This window comes from Oncorhynchus tshawytscha, linkage group LG31, assembly GCF_018296145.1.
Source record: "Oncorhynchus tshawytscha isolate Ot180627B linkage group LG31, Otsh_v2.0, whole genome shotgun sequence".
Classification (NCBI taxonomy): domain Eukaryota; kingdom Metazoa; phylum Chordata; class Actinopteri; order Salmoniformes; family Salmonidae; genus Oncorhynchus; species Oncorhynchus tshawytscha.
This window is the reverse complement of record NC_056459.1, coordinates 16,513,392-16,534,383: the sequence shown is the minus strand read 5'-3', so window position 1 is coordinate 16,534,383 and position 20,992 is coordinate 16,513,392. Positions and strand designations below refer to the sequence as shown.

At 45.2% G+C, this 20,992-nt stretch overlaps 1 protein-coding gene across 2 annotated transcripts in view; it reads right to left on the bottom strand.

Annotated features, from left to right (window-relative positions):
- Window positions 1–20,992, bottom strand: part of LOC112229629 (ubiquitin-conjugating enzyme E2 E2-like) — a 51,375-nt gene that overhangs the window by 15,044 nt on the left and 15,339 nt on the right. The window lies entirely within an intron of this gene.

The window sequence follows — 20,992 nt, the reverse complement described above, 5'->3', positions numbered from 1 at the left end:
ATGGGAAGACATCCTGGACGGCAAGGGATCCTACACATGGGAGGAGATCCTGGCTGGAAGGGATCGCCTCCCATGGGAACAGGTGGAGGCAGCCAGGAGAGCGGAGGCAGCAGGAGAAGGGAACCAGCGATTTGAGGGAACACGGCTGGCAAAGGAAGCCCGAGAGGCAGTCCCCCCCCAAAAAATTGGGGGGCACACGGGGAGTGTGACAGAGTCAGGTTGGAGACCTGAGCCCACTCCCCGTGCTTACCGTGGCGAGCATGGGATTGGTCAGGCCCCATGCTATGGGGTGATGCGCATGGTGTCTCGGCCGAGTATTCACAGGCCGGTGTGCTCTGTGCCAGCGTCCCGAATTTGCTGGGTGGAAGCTGGCATCCAGCCAGAATGGGTGGGGCCAGCTCTGCGCTCGAGACCGCCAGTGCGCCTCCAAGGCCCAGTGTATCCAGTGCCTCGGCCAAGGAAGAGGCCTCCTGGATGTCTCCCCAGCCTGGGGAGTCCTGTGCCTGCTCCCAGAGCCAGGTCTCGGGTGTCTCCCCAGCCCGGTGGGTCCTGTGCCTCCCTCCAGCCCGGTGAGTCCTGTGCCTCCCTCCAGCCCGGAGCTGCCAGAGTCTCCCTCCAGCCCGGAGCTGCCAGAGTCTCCCTCCAGCCCAGAGCTGCCAGAGTCTCCCTCCAGCCCGGAGCTGCCAGAGTCTCCTTCCTGTCCGGGGCCCGCGGCGAGGGTCCCCAGTCCGGGGTCGGCGGCGAGGGTCCCCGCTCCAGAGGCACCACCTAAGTGGGCCAAGCCTAAGGTGGAGCGGGGTCCACGTCCCACACCAGAGCCGCCACCGCAGATAGATGCCCACCCAGACCCTCCCTTACAGCGTTAGGTTTTGTGGCTGTCATGCCCTGACCTTAGATCCTTTTTATGTCTCTATTTTGGTTTGGTCAGGGCGTGCGTTGGGGTGGGCATTCTATGTTTTCTATTTCTGTGTGTTTGGCCGGGTGTGGTTCTCAGAGGCAGCTGTCTATTGTCGTCTCTGATTGAGAACCATACTTAGATAGCTTTTTCCCACATGTTTTTGTGGGTAGTTGTTTTGTGTCTTTCTGCACCAGACAGAACTGTTTGTTTTTGTTCATCCTCTTTGTAATTTTGGTTAATCAGTGTTCAGTTCCAATAATAAAGATGAACACGTACCACGCTGGACCTTGGTCCTCACCTTCTTCCACCAACAGCCGTTACACCGTTTATGTGTTGTGAAAGATAGAGGTAGGTAGTTACCAGAAGGGGGTCTCTCTTATCAACCATCCAATCTGCTATTCAATCTATTCTGTATACCTCCATATTCATTACCAGATATGTGCCCAGGTAAATAAGAGATTGCATCTGTAAGCAGTTATCTACAAGATCAATTTCAATTCACAGATAACTGAATTGAAGTAGATAATAAACAATAGAAATGAACAGTAAACATTACACTCACAGAAGTTCCAAAAGAATAAAGACTTTTATGCCATGTCTATATACAGTCTCTCACTCTTGCCGCACACAGTGGCAGATTGCCCTCCCTGTAGTACATGACAACTACACTGTAGACGAGAGCAGCTGGCTGCTGCTGAGCTTAATTGTTCCATTGCCTCCTACTACACACAGTGGAGAAAACAGATCACCTAATCCTATTTTCCCAATGGAATCAGGCCAGACACACCTCTGTCTTATACCACTCTTACTTTCATCACTTAGAGAAGAGGGGGAGTGGGAGCGAGCGAGGCAGAGACAAGTAGAGAGAGAAGGGTTAAAGGAGAGAGAGCGGCTGGAAGAGAGACAGAGAGAAAGGGAGAGACAGGGAGAGAGAGAGAGGGGGGCAAAGCAGTAGAAAGCGAGAAAGAGATCGAGAGGGGAGGCATTAATGCAACACCAGTGAGAGTATCACTAAAGTCATTCATGTGAAATGGTAGCCTGCAGTAAAGAGGTAGGCCTCTGTATTTTCTGTCTAGCTCAGTTTGGACAGTGAGGAATTGTGGGAAACAAGCTTAGAAAGGAGAATTCTCTCTTTTGCCAGAGATGACACATTGTGGTCCATGTACTGTAAATAGTCTGAGGCGGGGAGGAGGGAATGAGAGGGAGGGCAGGGGGGGAGAATGAGAGAGAAAGAGGCAGAGTAGAGAATGAGGGGGAGAATGAGGGAGAAAGAGGCAGAGGAGAGAATGAACGGGAGAGAGAGGGGAGAATGAGTGTGAGCGAGAGAGAGAGGCAGAGGGGAGAATGACAGGGAGAGATAGGGGGAGGAGAATGACAGGGAGAGAGAGGGGAGAATGAGAGGGAGAGAGAGGGGAGAATGACAGGGAGAGATAGGGGGAGGAGAATGAGAGAGGTGTGCCTCCAGGAGACAGACAGTTTGTCTGTAGTAAATAGTTCTGGACCCCGTCACGCTCTAGCCTGTTGTTGCCCAACATGACTGAATGATTAAGGAGAGATCTATGTTTGTGGGTCGAATCAACCCATCACTGTCGGTGGTTGAGGCAGACGTTTTACATGGCACTCTCTACTAGTCCTCTTATGGTTGGCCAAAATAGTTATTTTCTCCACTCTCTTCCCACAGTAAGTCTATATATAGGCTACAGACCGCATCTGGATATGTTTAGAGCACCACCAACGACACACATTTCTAACCCCGGCTTGTGGAACTACTGGTTTCCCTATCCAGTAGCATAACAAACTACTGTACTGCATCAATGTGTTTAATCACCGGTCCTCACTCTGCCACTGTGGTGGGTAGTAAAAGCCTAACCACACATAAAAGCATAAAAGCATAATTGTGGAGAAACAGGCCTCAGTGACATCAGAGACGGTTGATGATATAATAGTAGTGTCATAAAGACACAGTCTTTCCCCTCTCTATTCATCAACTCCCTCTACCAAGGCTTCCTCATCCCTCACTCCTCCCTACCTTCTCCCCCTGCCCCTCTCTCCCCCACACCCACACCATCGCACAGTCCCCTCTCTCCCCCACACCCACACCATCGCACAGTCCCCCCCCCCAAGAGTCTTCCTCCCTCACCCATCCTCCCTCATCTCCCACGGCTTTTCCTGAAAACTATTTTTACTCAGGCGGCAGCTGGGCATCACATGCAAAGAAACAGGAACTATCACAGACGTCTCGAGAGTTTGGAAACTTACACTGGTAGCAGTGTGGATAGAGGAGATGTCCCAGACTGACAATGATAGCAGTGTGGATAGAGGAGATGTACCAGACTGACACTGGTAGTAGTGTGGATAGAGGAGATGTTCCAGACTGACACTGGTAGTAGTGTGGATAGAGGAGATGTTCCAGTCTGACACTGGTAGCAGTGTGGATAGAGGAGATGTCCCAGTCTCACACTGGTAGCAGTGTGGATAGAGGAGATGTCCCAGTCTAACACTGGTAGCAGTGTGGATAGAGGAGATGTCCCAGTCTCACACTGGTAGCAGTGTGGATAGAGGAGATGTCCCAGTCTGACACTGGTAGCAGTGTGGTTAGAAGAGATGTCCCAGTCTGACACTGGTAGCAGTGTGGATAGAGGAGATGTCCCAGTCTGACACTGGTAGCAGTGTGGATAGAAGAGATGTCCCAGTATGACACTGGTAGCAGTGTGGATAGAGGAGATGTCCCAGTCTGACACTGGTAGCAGTGTGGATAGAGGAGATGTCCCAGTCTGACACTGGTAGCAGTGTGGATAGAAGAGATGTCCCAGTCTGACACTGGTAGCAGTGTGGATAGAGGAGATGTCCCAGTCTGACACTGGTAGCAGTGTGGATAGAGGAGATGTCCCAGTCTCACACTGGTAGCAGTGTGGATAGAAGAGATGTCCCAGTCTGACACTGGTAGCAGTGTGGATAGAAGAGATGTCCCAGTCTGACACTGGTAGCAGTGTGGATAGAGGAGATGTCCCAGTCTGACACTGGTAGCAGTGTGGATAGAGGAGATGTCCCAGTCTGACACTGGTAGCAGTGTCGATAGAAGAGATGTCCCAGTCTGACACTGGTAGTAGTGTGGATAGAGGAGATGTCCCAGTATAACACTGGTAGCAGTGTGGATAGAGGAGATGTCCCAGTCTCACACTGGTAGCAGTGTGGATAGAGGAGATGTCCCAGTCTGACACTGGTAGCAGTGTGGATAGAGGAGATGTCCCAGTCTCACACTGGTAGCAGTGTGGATAGAGGAGATGTCCCAGTCTAACACTGGTAGCAGTGTGGATAGAGGAGATGTCCCAGTCTAACACTGGTAGCAGTGTGGATAGAGGAGATGTCCCAGTCTCACACTGGTAGCAGTGTGGATAGAGGAGATGTCCCAGTCTGACACTGGTAGCAGTGTGGATAGAAGAGATGTCCCAGTCTGACACTGGTAGCAGTGTGGATAGAGGAGATGTCCCAGTCTGACACTGGTAGCAGTGTGGATGAAGAGATGTCCCAGTCTGACACTGGTAGCAGTGTGGATAGAGGAGATGTCCCAGTCTGACACTGGTAGCAGTGTGGATAGAGGAGATGTCCCAGTCTCACACTGGTAGCAGTGTGGATAGAGGAGATGTCCCAGTCTAACACTGGTAGCAGTGTGGATAGAGGAGATGTCCCAGTCTGACACTGGTAGCAGTGTGGATAGAGGAGATGTCCCAGTCTCACACTGGTAGCAGTGTGGATAGAGGAGATGTCCCAGTCTGACACTGGTAGCAGTGTGGATAGAAGAGATGTCCCAGTCTGACACTGGTAGTAGTGTGGATAGAGGAGATGTCCCAGTATAACACTGGTAGCAGTGTGGATAGAGGAGATGTCCCAGTCTCACACTGGTAGCAGTGTGGATAGAGGAGATGTCCCAGTCTGACACTGGTAGCAGTGTGGATAGAGGAGATGTCCCAGTCTCACACTGGTAGCAGTGTGGATAGAGGAGATGTCCCAGTCTAACACTGGTAGCAGTGTGGATAGAGGAGATGTCCCAGTCTAACACTGGTAGCAGTGTGGATAGAGGAGATGTCCCAGTCTCACACTGGTAGCAGTGTGGATAGAGGAGATGTCCCAGTCTGACACTGGTAGCAGTGTGGATAGAGGAAATGTCCCAGTCAGTCAGAGGGAGGTATTATATGACAGAGGATATCCCTGACACCACTACCTCTCCTGTTGAACACATACACACGCACGCACAAACACCCTTATACACGAAATACACACACACACGAAACACACACACACACACACACACACAGAGAGAAGCATTTAATTGGGCTGCAATTTCTGAGGCTGGTAACGCTAATGAATTTATCCTGTGCTTTTCGTCAATCCAGATGCCCAGATATTTATAAGCGGGTGTAACGTGTGCGCTGGGAGTTGGGAAGCAAGTTCAGGGAGTGAATACATTTAATGAATGAACGAAACATAATACAAAAAAAGAAACACGATCAAAGCACAGACAAACTGAAACACAAACAACACCTGGGGAAGGAACCAACGGGAATGACATAAATAGGGCAGGTAGTCAAGGAGGTGATGGAGTTGAAGAGGGTTAAACCAAGGCCTCATACCTTTTAACAGGTTAATAAATTATGTTATGATAAACTGTAAGGTCTCCTCTCCTAAGAGACCTCTGTGTGTGTATTAACACCTGTTTTGAGTGTTGTGCTCTTCAGACATTATCAGATTCATACATACTCATCCTGCCTGGGCCCCACCTGGCTATCTGAGGTTCTGTTAATACGACTGGTTTTCTGAGAACACAAGGCTGCTGCAGGCCTGATGAAAACAGCCACCTGTCAGAAGATGCTTAGACTCGTTCACCTTGTTATGACCCTATACTTGTGATGAAGGGTAGCCTAGTGGTTAGAGCGTTGGACTAGTAACCGAAAGGTTGCAAGTTCAAATCCCGAGCTGACAAGGTACAAATCTGTCGTTCTGCCCCTGAACAGGCAGTTAACCCACTGTTCCTAGGCTGTCATTGAAAATAAGAATTTGTTCTTAACTGACTTGCCTAGTTAAATAAAGGTAAAAAATGAAAGGTCAAGTTTTGGTCAAGCCTACTTCTGAGCTTTTAATTGCTGACAAGATGGTTGCTGATGTCAGGGAGAGGTTAGATTTATTAAAATGCTGTTGCCAGGGAAACTGGACTGGGAGAGGCTATATGAGTTACAGGATGTCTTAGACATTTTGCAGAACCTGGGGAGAGCTATCATATACTGTACTCTGTACCAACTTCTGCCTACAATTGTATTACTAAAGGATCATTTTAATACTTAAACAAAGAGTCTGTGTTTCCTTTCCATTACTAATGTATGTTTGATAATTATATAGACCTGATCATTTGTTGGAGAAATTGACCAACGGAGTCCAGGTGAGTGTCATGAGGCGCTGATGTGCGTGACAATGGTGACAAGTGTGCGCAATAATCAGCAGCCTGGCGACCTAGAGGCTGGAGAGGGGGCACACGTGACAGCTGTGATACGATCAATGAGGGCACCATCCGATGTACAGTACTAGTCAAAGGTTTGGACACACCTACTTATTCCAGGGTTTTTCTTTATTTTTTACTATTTTCTACTTTGTAGAATAATAGTAAAGACATCAAAACTATGAAATAGCACATATGGAATCATGTAGTAACCAAAAAAGTGTTAAACAAATCAAAAGATATTTTAGATTCTTCAATGTAGCCACCCTTTGCCTTGATGACAGCTTTGAACACTCTTGGCATTCTCTCAACCAGCTTTACCTGGAATGTTTTTCCAACAGTTGTGAAGGAGTTCCCACATATGCTGAGCACTTGTTGGGTGCTTTTCCTTCACTCTGCAGTCCAACTCACCCCAAACCCTCTCAATTGGGTTGAGGTCAGGTGATTGTGGAGGCCAGGTCATCTGATGCAGCACTCCATCACTCTCCTTCTTGGTCAAATAGCCCTTACACAGCTTGGAGGTGTGTTGGGTCATTATCCTGTTGAAAAAGAAATGATAGTCCCACTATGCACAAACCAGATGGGATGGCGTATCGCTGCAGAATGCTGTGGTAGCCATGCTGGTTAAGTGTGCATTGAATTCTAAATAAATCACTGACAGTGTCACCAGCAAAGCACCCCCACAACATCACCGGTCCAATGTCCAAAAAAGTATTTTCTTCTTATTGGTGTCCTTTCGTAGTGGTTTCTTTGCAGCCATTCGACCACGAAGGCCTGATTCACTCAGTCTCTTCTGAACAGTTGATGTTGAGATGTGTCTGTTACTGGAACTCTGTGAAGCATTTATATGGGCTCCAGTCTGAGGTGCAGTCAACTCTAATGAACTTATCCTCTGCAGCAAAGGTAACTTTGGGTCTTTCTTTCCTGTGGCGGTCCTCATGAGAGCCAGTTTCATCATAGCGCTTGATTGGTTTTGCGACTGCCCTTGAAGAAACGTTTAAAGTTCTTGAAATTTTCCACATTGTCTGACCTTCATGTCTTAAAGTAATGATGGACTGTCGTTTCTCTTCGCTTGTTTGAGCTGTTCTTGCCATAATATGAACTTGGTCATTTCCCCTTTCATGGAGTGACTCATTATATAAGTGAAGTGTTGTATGTTTTCAGGCCCAAGGGTACTGCATGGATGTCAACAAATCACTAGGGAATAACAACTCTCTAAGGAGCATTTCCTGAGTGCTTACCCTGCATAACTCCATACTAGAGATCGAGGGAGAGAGAGAGAAAAGATGATGGACGGACGGACGGACGGACAGGCAGACAGACAGGTAGGCAGACAGGCAGGCAGACAGACAATCGGAGTACAGTAGTATTACCATGTACTTATACTCCACCATGTAAAGCTAATCCCTCCCATTCCAGATTATGGGCTAACTGGATTATACTTGCCTGTGGATAGATGATACTGCACCAGCTAGCTACTGCGGCACAGAGACACATTGCCAAATCCATCCATACACGTCAGTGACCACTCTCCTCTCCTCTGCCCCCCCACACACACACTCTCATCTCCTCTTCTCTCACCTTGTTTCACTAACACATTGATTCATGGATATAAACCTTAATATTAACCGTGACCTGACCAGTTGTGATTCAACCACAATCATCCCTGTGGTCGCCATATGACCTTTGACCTGGTTTATCCTATTAAATGTCAATTCAGATTGGAATTCCATTACTCAGATTCCATGTTTCTACACTGATCTCTGTGATGTCAATCATCATCAAAGAGAGAACCACCAATGTGATTATTATTGACTGGTCAACGTGAATTGATTACATCGTCTTTTATTGTGCTCATAAATGCCTTGACAATGCTTCAGTTACCGAAGGTCTAGGGGGCTCCTGAAGACTATAAGTAACCAGTCATCAGCGCACACACACACACACAGGATCGTTATAGTGAACAATCAGCAACACAGTCATTGAGTCTCATTGAGGTCTCGTGGAATACTCCACTGTTAAAGGCTCAGAAAGAGGGGAAAATACCCAAATCCCTCAGACAGAAAAGCTCTTTTCAGTGTTTTGTTCCTTCCAGCTAAAAGGCCTGTGTCTGCTTGGTACTGGTCTTTGTGTGTCCTCGTTTGGCCAGCTAAATGCTCACAATGCACACTTTCATCAGGAGCAACATACAGGCTGGGAGGAGGGAGAAAGAAAGATCCGATGCCCTCTGACCTTTCAATGAGCGGTAAACCAATTGTGTTCCCATTGTCTTCGGCCCCATCGCCTAGCAACCCATCCCTGGAGTATGTGTGTGACTGTGTGTGTTCCATGACTGGAATAAATACTGAATTGCTAATAGTCACGCATCAATGGTTTGTAATTTGGTTCATATCTTCCACTTACATGACATCCATCAATTGAATTATTATGAACAGATCATGTGGAAATCAAGTGACAACTTTATTAGGTACATATTGCCTACAGTATCAGCCAGACAGCAAGCGATGCATTAGGCCTACATGCCACTCACGCTTACTCAACTTACCCCCATATAAAGAGAATATTACAGTATCAGCCAGACAGCAAGCGATGCATTAGGCCTACATGCCACTCACGCTTACTCAACTTACCCCATATAAAGAGAATATTACAGTATCAGCCAGACAGCAAGCGATGCATTAGGCCTACATGCCACCCACGCTTACTCAACTTACCCCCATATAAAGAGAATATTACAGTATCAGCCAGACAGCAAGCGATGCATTAGGCCTACATGCCACCCACGCTTACTCAACTTACCCCCATATAAAGAGAATATTATCAACTTCAATCATCAGAAGGGGATGAAATCAACTATTTTGGTTTGTGAATTATTTGGTATGACAAGATCTAGACATTTAAAGGTAATTTCCCATTGAGCCGACATATACAGGGTTTACAATGAATGTGGTCTTTGCGAACATGGTAACATTGCATTTTGTCCGCTATGTACGTTTTAAAGGCAATCGGGTTGAATCTAGCCCCTAATCAGGATTTCAGCTTTCTCTCACAGTGCAGTCACAAGCTTCATAACCATCAACCTTCGTATTCTCCTCCTGCTTCTTCCCTGAATGACATGGAAAGAAAGTCTGTCTACGTCTCTCCACTTCTGTCTCTGTCGTCTGTGTTTTGTTTACAAACATGCAGCAACAACTCCCTAGCTACAGTAACCTATTACCACTCTCCGAATACTTCACTGCCCTGTAAATAAATGGACAAGACACAACGGTCTCAGTCCAGTCCAGGTTAATACCCTGCTTCCCAAGCTTCCCCAGTGATCACTTGAGTGATGATAACCTCTCATGTTGCCATTACTGCACCTTACAGGTCATTCATTAACATGACTTGTGTAGGTGTTGAAACACTAACAGTGAGCCATAAAACAGAGTGCAGAGAGAGGAGAGGACAGCGGGAGTCAGAGGACGACGGAGAGAGAGAGAGAAGAAAGAGAGGCGAGCAGGGGATTATGTCAACACACACAAGTGCGCACGCAAGTATGCACACACACGCACTCACGCAGTCTGAGAGGAAGAGAGATCAATTGGAGCAGAACTGTGTGTCTGACCTCCAATTTAGCTATATAGCGTGAGGATCAGTTATAGGCTGAGAGGGGCAGACAGGGTGGACCAGGGTCACTAGGGTTTAGAGCTGAGAGGACCGTGGAGACAGACACATTGGTCTGAGGAGTACATCAAATCAAACAGCCTGTGAAAGTAGAGTACAGTATTATAAACTATTTCTGTTGGATCCACAACTACCATTGTTTTGTGAGGAGACTGCCAGGAGACTCAATAGCAATCCATATCTTTTCCAATTTCACACACACACTTCCAAAAACAGCCATTGTAAAAACTACATAGAAGTGTTCCTTGGCAGCATCACATCAGTGAGAGCAAAGCCAGCCTTGTGAGCCCATGGCCAGAGTCATGATTCCTGCTAACTTCTGCTCCTGTTTTTGTCCCAAATCAGACCAGTCCTGGTGGTATCTGTCATGGCTTTTATCTTAACGTCTTTTCAACTTCTTCAAAAACTGAGAGCGAAAGATTGAATCTTCTTTGAGGGAGAGACTAGATCCTTATCTCACAGAGAGATAAAGAGGAGGGTAGCAGTCAGTCAGCAACAATACATCAAGTAACTCTGCAGTTTACACCAGTGGGGGCTGGTGGGAGGAGCTTTAGGAGGACGGTATCAAACACATCCAACATATGGTAACCAGGTTTGACTCGGTTCCATTTATTCCATTTCAGCAATTACAATGAGCCCGTCCTCCTATAGCTCCTCCCACCATCCTCCACTGGTTTACACCTTCTGTGTACTTAGAAGAAACCTTTCCTCACCTCTAAAAACTGCTATCCCTTGCAGTCCAGTCAGCAGGCAAAGCACTTTGGGGCGAGGGAGGTAACATTAAATTAAGGGAAGCAGTGAAATCTCTGTCTTAAATTTTATGCTACAAGCAATGAATGGCTTTAACTGCAACACTTAAGGAGTGATACAGCCAGGCAAGACAAAATAAATAGGAGTGCATGAAACAGCAATAATGTGCAAGAACTAGCCCCTCTGGTTGTTCACAGATCCCAGGGAGAAGGACTGGGAGAAAGGGTGTTTTTTTATCTCTTATCTTCACACTGCACACACAGCAGTGTGTGTGTGTGTGTGTGTGTGTGTGTGTGTGTGTGTGTGTGTGTGTGTGTGTGTGTGTGTGTGTGTGAGGGTGTGAGAGATGGCAGCACAAGACCTGCCGACTCAGTGGTTGTGAGAATTTCCAGAGGAGCTTGTTACCTCTCACTAATTAGTCAACAAGGACTTAGCTTCTGATTACTGTCCCTTTCTAGCCAAATAAATAAACAAATACATAATAAACACGTAAAAAAAAAATGGTGGCTTAGCTTTTGATTAGGTTTCCCTAGTGACTGAAAAATAGGGTAGGTTTCGAGATGCGCACCCAAAAAGTAGACTCCAATATCTTCCTTTAACAAAGACAGTTCATGTATTTTTTGTTGCTGCAGCAGGATATATCATTTTCACATAGATGTTTTGGACAAAGCCGCCTTCTGTGTGTGCATGAATCAGTTTCCACAGGCAAAACCTCGCAACTGTAAAAAATCAATGTTTTTAAAGGACCTTTGGGCTTGAGGATATCCTCTTGGTCTAATGGCTTGGCTTACGAGAAGTCTGTGGCAAGAATCCCACCAGTTACACACTTGTTATGGTATAAATAAACCATCTCTCTCTTGCCTATAGTGATCATGGCTGTATTGATTACACTGCACTGAGAGCATTGATTTCACAACAGTGCTATTGAGATACCTGCCTGCAAATGACACACAGTCTCTGTCCTGTGACGCCTGACCATCCGCTCTTCGACACCTTTTCTTTCTCAAAACTGTACCAGATTGAGTTTGAAGACCTACTCTCACTCTCATCTAGATTGAGTTGTCCTGTATTCCCAAACCCTCTTGCCATTCCACTTATTTGAGCTATTGCAGGGCTTGATGATTAGTTAACAAGTTGAATTAGGTATGCTGGCACTGAAATAGATTAAATATGTGAAATGGCTGCTGCTCCCTGAGGAGATGGGGTTGGGAGACCCTGAACACAGAGATTCCCCACGTTTCCTCTGTTCTCCTGTTCTCCCTCTCAGTGGCAGCTGTGAAAGGCAGGAGGAGAGCCCCCTGAAATGAAAATCAAAGCCCTGGCAGGAATCTGATATCCTGTCTTTGTGAGGGGAGCAAGGCCATGGGCATGTGTGTGTCTACGCTGGACTCCGTGCCAGAATTGTAATAGAATTCCACCCTTGCCAGTGTTTGCATTGGAAGCCATTTGTCCGGGTGACAACATTTCACTGTTTACAGTTAATACACACGAGCAGCAGATACAGTGCCTTGCGAAAGTATTCGGCCCCCTTGAACTTTGCGACATTTTGCCACATTTCAGGCTTCAAACATAAAGATATAAAACTGTATTTTTTTGTGAAGAATCAAAAACTGAAAAATTGGGCGTGCAAAATTATTCAGCCCCTTTACTTTCAGTGCAGCAAACTCTCTCCAGAAGTTCAGTGAGGATCTCTGAATGATCCAATGTTGACCTAAATGACTAATGATGATAAATACAATCCACCTGTGTGTAATCAAGTCTCCGTATAAATGCACCTGCACTGTGATAGTCTCAGAGGTCCGTTAAAAGCGCAGAGAGCATCATGAAGAACAAGGAACACACCAGGCAGGTCCGAGATACTGTTGTGAAGAAGTTTAAAGACGGATTTGGATACAAAAATATTTCCCAAGCTTTAAACATCCCAAGGAGCACTGTGCAAGCGATAATATTGAAATGGAAGGAGTATCAGACCACTGCAAATCTACCAAGACCTGGCCGTCCCTCTAAACTTTCAGCTCATACAAGGAGAAGACTGATCAGAGATGCAGCCAAGAGACCCATGATCACTCTGGATGAACTGCAGAGATCTTCAGCTGAGGTGGGAGACTCTGTCCATAGGACAACAATCAGTCGTATATTGCACAAATCTGGCCTCTATGGAAGAGTGGCAAGAGGAAAGCCATTTCTTAAAGATATCCATAAAAAGTGTTGTTTAAAGTTTGCCACAAGCCACCTGGGAGCCACACCAAACATGTGGAAGAAGGTGCTCTGGTCAGATGAAACCAAAATTGAACTTTTTGGCAACAATGCAAAACGTTATGTTTGGCGTAAAAGCAACACAGCTCATCACCCTGAACACCCCATCCCCACTGTCAAACATGGTGGTGGCAGCATCATGGTTTGGGCCTGCTTTTCTTCAGCAGGGACAGGGAAGATGGTTCAAATTGATGGGAAGATGGATGGAGCCAAATACAGGACCATTCTGGAAGAAAACCTGATGGAGTCTGCAAAAGACCTGAGACTGGGACGGAAATTTGTCTTCCAACAAGACAATGATCCAAAACATAAAGCAAAATCTACAATGGAATGGTTCAAAAATAAACATATCCAGGTGTTAGAATGGCCAAGTCAAAGTCCAGACCTGAATCCAATCGAGAATCTGTGGAAAGAACTGAAAACTGCTGAATTCTCTCCATCCAACCTCACTGAGCTCGAGCTGTTTTGCAAGGAGGAATGGGAAAAAATTTCAGTCTCTCGATGTGCAAAACTGATAGAGACATACCCCAAGCGACGTACAGCTGTAATCACAGCAAAAGGTGGCGCTACAATGTATAAACTTAAGGGGGCTGAATAATTTTGCACGCCCAATTTTTCAGTTTTTGATTTGTTAAAAAAGTTTGAAATATCCAATAAATGTCGTTCCACTTCATGATTGTGTCCCACTTGTTGTTGATTCTTCACAAAAAAATACAGTTTTATATCTTTATGTTTGAAGCCTGAAATGTGGCAAAAGGTCAAAGTTCAAGGGGGCCGAATACTTTCGCAAGGCACTGTACAACCTGAGCCTCTCAGTGACTGGAGGACCCAGGCCACAAACATTTGACAATATATGTGCTTGTACATGCTTATAATGCATAATGCTTCAAAACTATTTACACCTGTCAGCTTTAAGTAGTGTTACCACTTTTATTAACAAAGCCTCGGAGCGGAGGAGACGGAGAGGTGGAAAGAAGGAAAGGAGGAAAGAAGGAGAGGTGGAAAGAAGGAAAAGAGGAAAGAAGGAGAGGTAGAAAGAAGGAAAGGAGGAAAGACAGAGGGGAGGAAAGAAGGAGAGGTAGAAAGAAGGAAAGGAAGAAAGAAGGAGAGGTGGAAAGAAGGAGAGGAGGAAGGAAGGAGATGAGGAAGGAAGGAGATGAGGAAGGAAGGAGATGAGGAAGGAAGAAGGACAGGAGGAAGAAAGGAGATGAAGAAGGAGAGGAGGAAGAAAGAATCAGAGGTTGAAAGAAGGAGAGGAGGAAGGAAGGAGAGGAGCACTTTGAGAAAGAGTAACCCACCACTGATTTACACTGCTCTTAAAACAGTATTACACCTGTCCCCCCCTCCCTTCCTCCTCCTCCTGAAACAGCCCAGAGATAAAAGGAGAGATAGGCCCACTAAGGGTTACTGGGGTTTAAAGGGGAAGTGTAGCAGCATAAAGGGCACATTAAGAATTCAACAGCCCGGGTATTGAATCCTGTCACAGCCACATCAGCTGGAAAGCTAAACCTAGGCAGGCATGGATACAAAGAAACAGCCATTTACAGGGTGGAGGAGGGCGGTCTCATGAGAATGAGACCTGAGACAAGAGAGGATCCTAGCATTTTCCACCCTGGTGTGTGTGTGTCCTGGTAGGAATGTCTCCCATAGGTTGAATACAGCTGCAGCTGGTGGGAAAGTGACCTCTGTCTGGAGTCCGGACACTCAGCAATGCAGAACTACAGTGCCTTGAAACATTGCTCTCCATTCAAATGAGTGTCTTTCTTCATGTTAGAGGGCACAGCAGCACGAGAGGCTGGAGCAGCCAGTAGTATCTCGGAGGAAGAGATCAGATACTGTAGTGCAATAAGAACATCATCATCATTTCCACTGATTCTCTGGCATTATGTCTGCTGACTGGAGCACATTACAGGGTGATCTGGAGAATGCTATTTAGTCTATTTCTACAGTATGACTGAGTAACACTGTGAAGTCTATTTCTACATTATGACTGAGTAACACTGTGAAGTCTATTTCCACAGTACGACTGAGTAACACTGTGAAGTCTATTTCTACATTATGAGTGAGTAACACTGTGAAGTCTATTTCTACAGTATGACTGAGTAACACTGTGAAGTCTATTCAACAGTATGAGTGAGTAACACTGTGAAGTCTATTTCTACAGTACGACTGAGTAACACTGTGAAGTCTATTCAACAGTATGAGTGAGTAACACTGTGAAGTCTATTCAACAGTATGAGTGAGTAACACTGTGAAGTCTATTTCTACAGTACGACTGAGTAACACTGTGAAGTCTATTCAACAGTATGAGTGAGTAACACTGTGAAGTCTATTCAACAGTACGACTGAGTAACACTGTGAAGTCTATTTCTACAGTACGACTGAGTAACACTGTGAAGTCTATTTCTACAGTACGACTGAGTAACACTGTGAAGTCTATTTCTACATTATGACTGAGTAACACTGTGAAGTCTATTTCTACTGTCACGCCTGCTCCCGCTCTCCCTCTCTGGGGCTCGAGGGTGCCAGGCAGACCTTCATTATGCACACCTGTCACCATCATTATGTGCAGCAGCGCTTATTGGACTCACCTGGACTCCTTCCCTTTGTTGATTGCCCCGTCTACAACTGTCTGCTCCCCCATTTGTTCCCTGTGTCAGCATTAATGTCGTTATGTGTTCTTGTCCAGACGCTGTCCTGTCCTTTTCCATGTCCGACGCTATTAAATGTTCACTCCCTGTACCTGCTTCTCATCTCTACCAGCCACAATCCTTACATCTACAGTATGACTGAGTAACACTGTGAAGTCTATTTCCACAGTACGACTGAGTAACACTGTGAAGTCTATTTCTACAGTACGACTGAGTAACACTGTGAAGTCTATTTCTACAGTACGACTGAGTAACACTGTGAAGTCTATTTCTACAGTACGACTGAGTAACACTGTGAAGTCTATTTCTACAGTACGACTGACTGAGTAACACTGTGAAGTCTATTTCCACAGTACGACTGAGTAACACTGTGAAGTCTATTTCTACAGTACGACTGAGTAACACTGTGAAGTCTATTTCTACAGTACGACTGACTGAGTAACACTGTGAAGTCTATTTCCACAGTACGACTGAGTAACACTGTGAAGTCTATTTCTACAGTACGACTGAGTAACACTGTGAAGTCTATTCGACAGTATGAGTGAGTAACACTGTGAAGTCTATTTCTACAGTACGACTGAGTAACACTGTGAAGTCTATTCGACAGTATGAGTGAGTAACACTGTGAAGTCTATTTCCACAGTACGACTGAGTAACACTGTGAAGTCTATTTCTACAGTACGACTGAGTAACACTGTGAAGTCTATTTCTACAGTACGACTGAGTAACACTGTGAAGTCTATATCTACATTATGACTGAGTAACACTGTGAAGTCTATTTCTACAGTACGACTGAGTAACACTGTGAAGTCTATATCTACTGTCACGCCTGCTCCCGCTCTCCCTCTCTGGGGCTCGAGGGTGCCAGGCAGACCTTCATTATGCACACCTGTCACCATCATTATGTGCAGCAGCGCTTATTGGACTCACCTGGACTCCTTCCCTTTGTTGATTGCCCCGTCTACAACTGTCTGCTCCCCCATTTGTTCCCTGTGTCAGCATTAATGTCGTTATGTGTTCTTGTCCAGACGCTGTCCTGTCCTTTTCCATGTCCGACGCTATTAAATGTTCACTCCCTGTACCTGCTTCTCATCTCTACCAGCCACAATCCTTACATCTACAGTATGACTGAGTTACACTGTGAAGTCTATTTCCACAGTACGACTGAGTAACACTGTGAAGTCTATTTCTACAGTACGACTGAGTAACACTGTGAAGTCTATTTCTACAGTACGACTGAGTAACACTGTGAAGTCTATTTCTACAGTACGACTGACTGAGTAACACTGTGAAGTCTATTTCCACAGTACGACTGAGTAACACTGTGAAGTCTATTTCTACAGTACGACTGAGTAACACTGTGAAGTCTATTTCTACAGTACGACTGACTGAGTAACACTGTGAAGTCTATTTCCACAGTACGACTGAGTAACACTGTGAAGTCTATTTCTACAGTACGACTGAGTAACACTGTGAAGTCTATTCTCAGTATCTGAGTAACACTGTGAAGTCTATTTCTACAGTACGACTGAGTAACACTGTGAAGTCTATTTCCACAGTATGAGTGAGTAACACTGTGAAGTCTATTTCCACAGTACGACTGAGTAACACTGTGAAGTCTATTTCTACAGTACGACTGAGTAACACTGTGAAGTCTATTTCTACAGTACGACTGAGTAACACTGTGAAGTCTATTTCTACATTATGACTGAGTAACACTGTGAAGTCTATTTCTACAGTATGACTGAGTAACACTGTGAAGTCTATTTCTACAGTATGACTGAGTAACACTGTGAAGTCTATTTCTACAGTACGACTGAGTAACACTGTGAAGTCTATTTATACATTATGACTGAGTAACACTGTGAAGTCTATTTCTACAGTATGACTGAGTAACACTGTGAAGTCTATTTCTACTGTCACGCCTGCTCCCGCTCTCCCTCTCTGGGGCTCGAGGGTGCCAGGCAGACCTTCATTATGCACACCTGTCACCATCATTATGTGCAGCAGCGCTTATTGGACTCACCTGGACTCCTTCCCTTTGTTGATTGCCCCGTCTACAACTGTCTGCTCCCCCATTTGTTCCCTGTGTCAGCATTAATGTCGTTATGTGTTCTTGTCCAGACGCTGTCCTGTCCTTTTCCATGTCCGACGCTATTAAATGTTCACTCCCTGTACCTGCTTCTCATCTCTACCAGCCACAATCCTTACATCTACAGTATGACTGAGTAACACTGTGAAGTCTATTTCCACAGTACGACTGAGTAACACTGTGAAGTCTATTTCCACAGTACGACTGAGTAACACTGTGAAGTCTATTTCCACAGTACGACTGAGTAACACTGTGAAGTCTATTTCTACAGTACGACTGAGTAACACTGTGAGGTTTATTATTATGCAGCAGTTGTATTTGTATTTATTATGTCAATGGGAACATTAAGGCAGTTATATACAACATGACATGACCTTTCATAACACTGTTCCCTCAGGCCATTACTCTACTACCACATATCTACAATACAAAATCCATGTGTACGTGTGTGTAGAGTGTGTGTCTTATCATGTGTATGTGTATATGTGCATGTGTGTGTGTCTCTTCACAGTCCCTGCTGTTCCATAAGGTGTATTGTTATCTGTTTTTTAACTATGATTCTACCGCTTGCATCAGTTACCTGGTGTGGAATAGAGTTCCATGTAGCCCTGGCTCTATGTAGTACTGTGTGCCTCCCATAGTCTGTTCTGGACTCTGGGATCGTGAAGAGGCCTCTGGTGGCATGTCTTGTGGGGTATACAGGTATACATGGATACAAGTAGCCTGGGTGCATTCAGAACCTCTGAGCACTATTGCTGAAACCACATGTCAATCCACTAAGAATACAGACCTGACCATTTTATCACCATCATTTTATCACATCGACTCGGTCTGTCCTGCCTTCGTTATTCACTCTTTTATTTATTCCTTGTGTCACTACTTCTATTTATTTACTTTGATCTTTCTCTGCATTGTTTGAAAGGACCCGTAACTAAGCGTTTCACCGTTAGTCTACACCTGTTGTTTACAAAAGCATGTGACAGGTACAGTTTTATGTATTTCCTCCATCCATACCCTGCCTTTCCTCCAGCTTGCTCTGCCCTCCAGGAGCCATGTATCATGTCAATAACATTAGCAGGTATGTACACAGTACAGGGACGTTGCTGGCATTGCTCGGGCGGGAGGCAGCACGCCTCTGTCCATTTCCCCTCACAACTGGTTAGCTGAGTACTGCTGTAACAACAACAGAGGCAGATATAGAGAGAGACAACCAGCCAGGACAGCCTTAGTCCTCTTGCTGTGTGTTTGTCACTGTGTTGAGATATTGGCTGTTAAAGCCAGTGGGGAAGCCAGATAGTTGACAACTATGGCTAAACACATTTACTGACATTTGTGGCTGCTTTGCGTGATGTATTGTTGTCTCTAACTTCTTTGTCCTTTGTGCTGCTGTCTGTGCCCAATAATGTTTGTAGCTTGTTTTGTGTTGCTACCATGTTGTGCTGCTGCCATGCGGTGTTCTCATGTGTTGCTGCCATGCTATGTTGTTGTCTTAGGTCTCTCTTTATGTAGTCTTGTGGTGTCTCTCTTGTCATGACATCAAAACTATGAAATAACACTCATGTAGTAACCAAACAAGTGTTAAACAAATCTAAATAGATTTTAGATTATTCAACGTAATGAATGAAAATGGAAATGTTTAGTTTCTATTTTCTTAGGCCTAGATTTGATCAGATCAAGCGTTATCAAGGATCAAGGAACCATTTGCCTTGATGACAGCTTTGCACACCAACGAGATCAGATCAGGGTTGGGTTATAAAAAAATATCTGAAACTTTGAACATCCCACAGAGCACCATTAAATCCATTATTAAAAAATGGAAAGAATATGGCACCACAACAGACCTGCCAAGACAGGGCCACCCACCAAAACTCACGGACCAGGCAAGGAGGGCATTAACTTCTTGGATATAGGGGGCGCTCTTTTAATTTATGGATAAAAAAACGTGCCCGTTTTAAGCGCAATATTTTGTCACAAAAAGATGCTCGACTATGCATATAATTGGCAGCTTTGGAAAGAAAACACTCTAAGGTTTCCAAAACTGCAAAGATATTATCTGTGAGTGCCACAGAACTCATGCTACAGGCGAAACCAAGATGAAACTTCAACCAGGAAATGGGCAGAATTTTTGAAGCTCTGTTTCCCATTGTCTCCTTATATGTCTGTGAATGCGCCGGGAATGAGCCTGCCCTTTCTATCGTTTCTCCAAGGTGTCTGCAGCATTGTGACGTATTTGTAGGCATATCATTGGAAGATTGGCCATAAGAGACTACATTTACCAGGGGTCCGCCCGGTGTCCTTTGTCTAAATTGGTGCGTAATCTACAAGCTGCACGCAGTCATCCAGTGATTGAGAGGAGAGAGGAGGCTTTCAACGAACGATATATCATGAAGAGATATGTGAAAAACACCTCGAGGATTGATTCTAAACAACCATGTTTCAGTCGATATTATGGAGTTAATTTGGAAAAAAGTTCGGCGTTTTGAAGACTGAATTTTCGGGTTTTTTTGGTAGCCAAACGTGACGCACCAAACGGAGCAATTTCTCCTAAACAAATAATCTTTCAGGAAAAACTGAGCATTTGCTATCTAACTGAGTCTCCTCATTGAAAACATCTGAAGTTCTTCAAAGGTAATGATTTTATTTGAATGATTTTCTGGTTTTTGTGAAAATGTTGTCTGCTGATGCTAACGCTAAATGCTACGCTAGCCGCGCTAGCTGTTACACAAATGCTTATTTTGCAATGGTTGAGAAGCATATTTTGAAAATCTGAGATGACAGTGTTGTTAACAAAAGGCTAAGCTTGAGAGCTAGCATATTCATTTCATTTCATTTGCGATTTTCATGAATAGTTAACGTTGCGTTATGGTAATGAGCTTGAGGCTGTATTCACGATCCCGGATCCGGGATGGCTCGACGCAAGAAGTTAATTAGAGAGGCAACAAAGAGACCAAAGATAACCCTGAAGGAGCTGCAAAGCTCCACAGCGGAGATTGGAGTATCTGTCCATAGAACCACTTTAAGCCATCTGGCACAATCCCAACACCTCTCATCACCATGAGAACACCATCCCCACAGTGAAGCATGATGGGGCAGGATGTTTTTCCATTCTCCAGCATGAAGGAATGATGGATGGCGCTAAATAGAGGGAAATTCTTGAGGCAAACCTATTTCAGTATTCCAGGGTTTTGAGA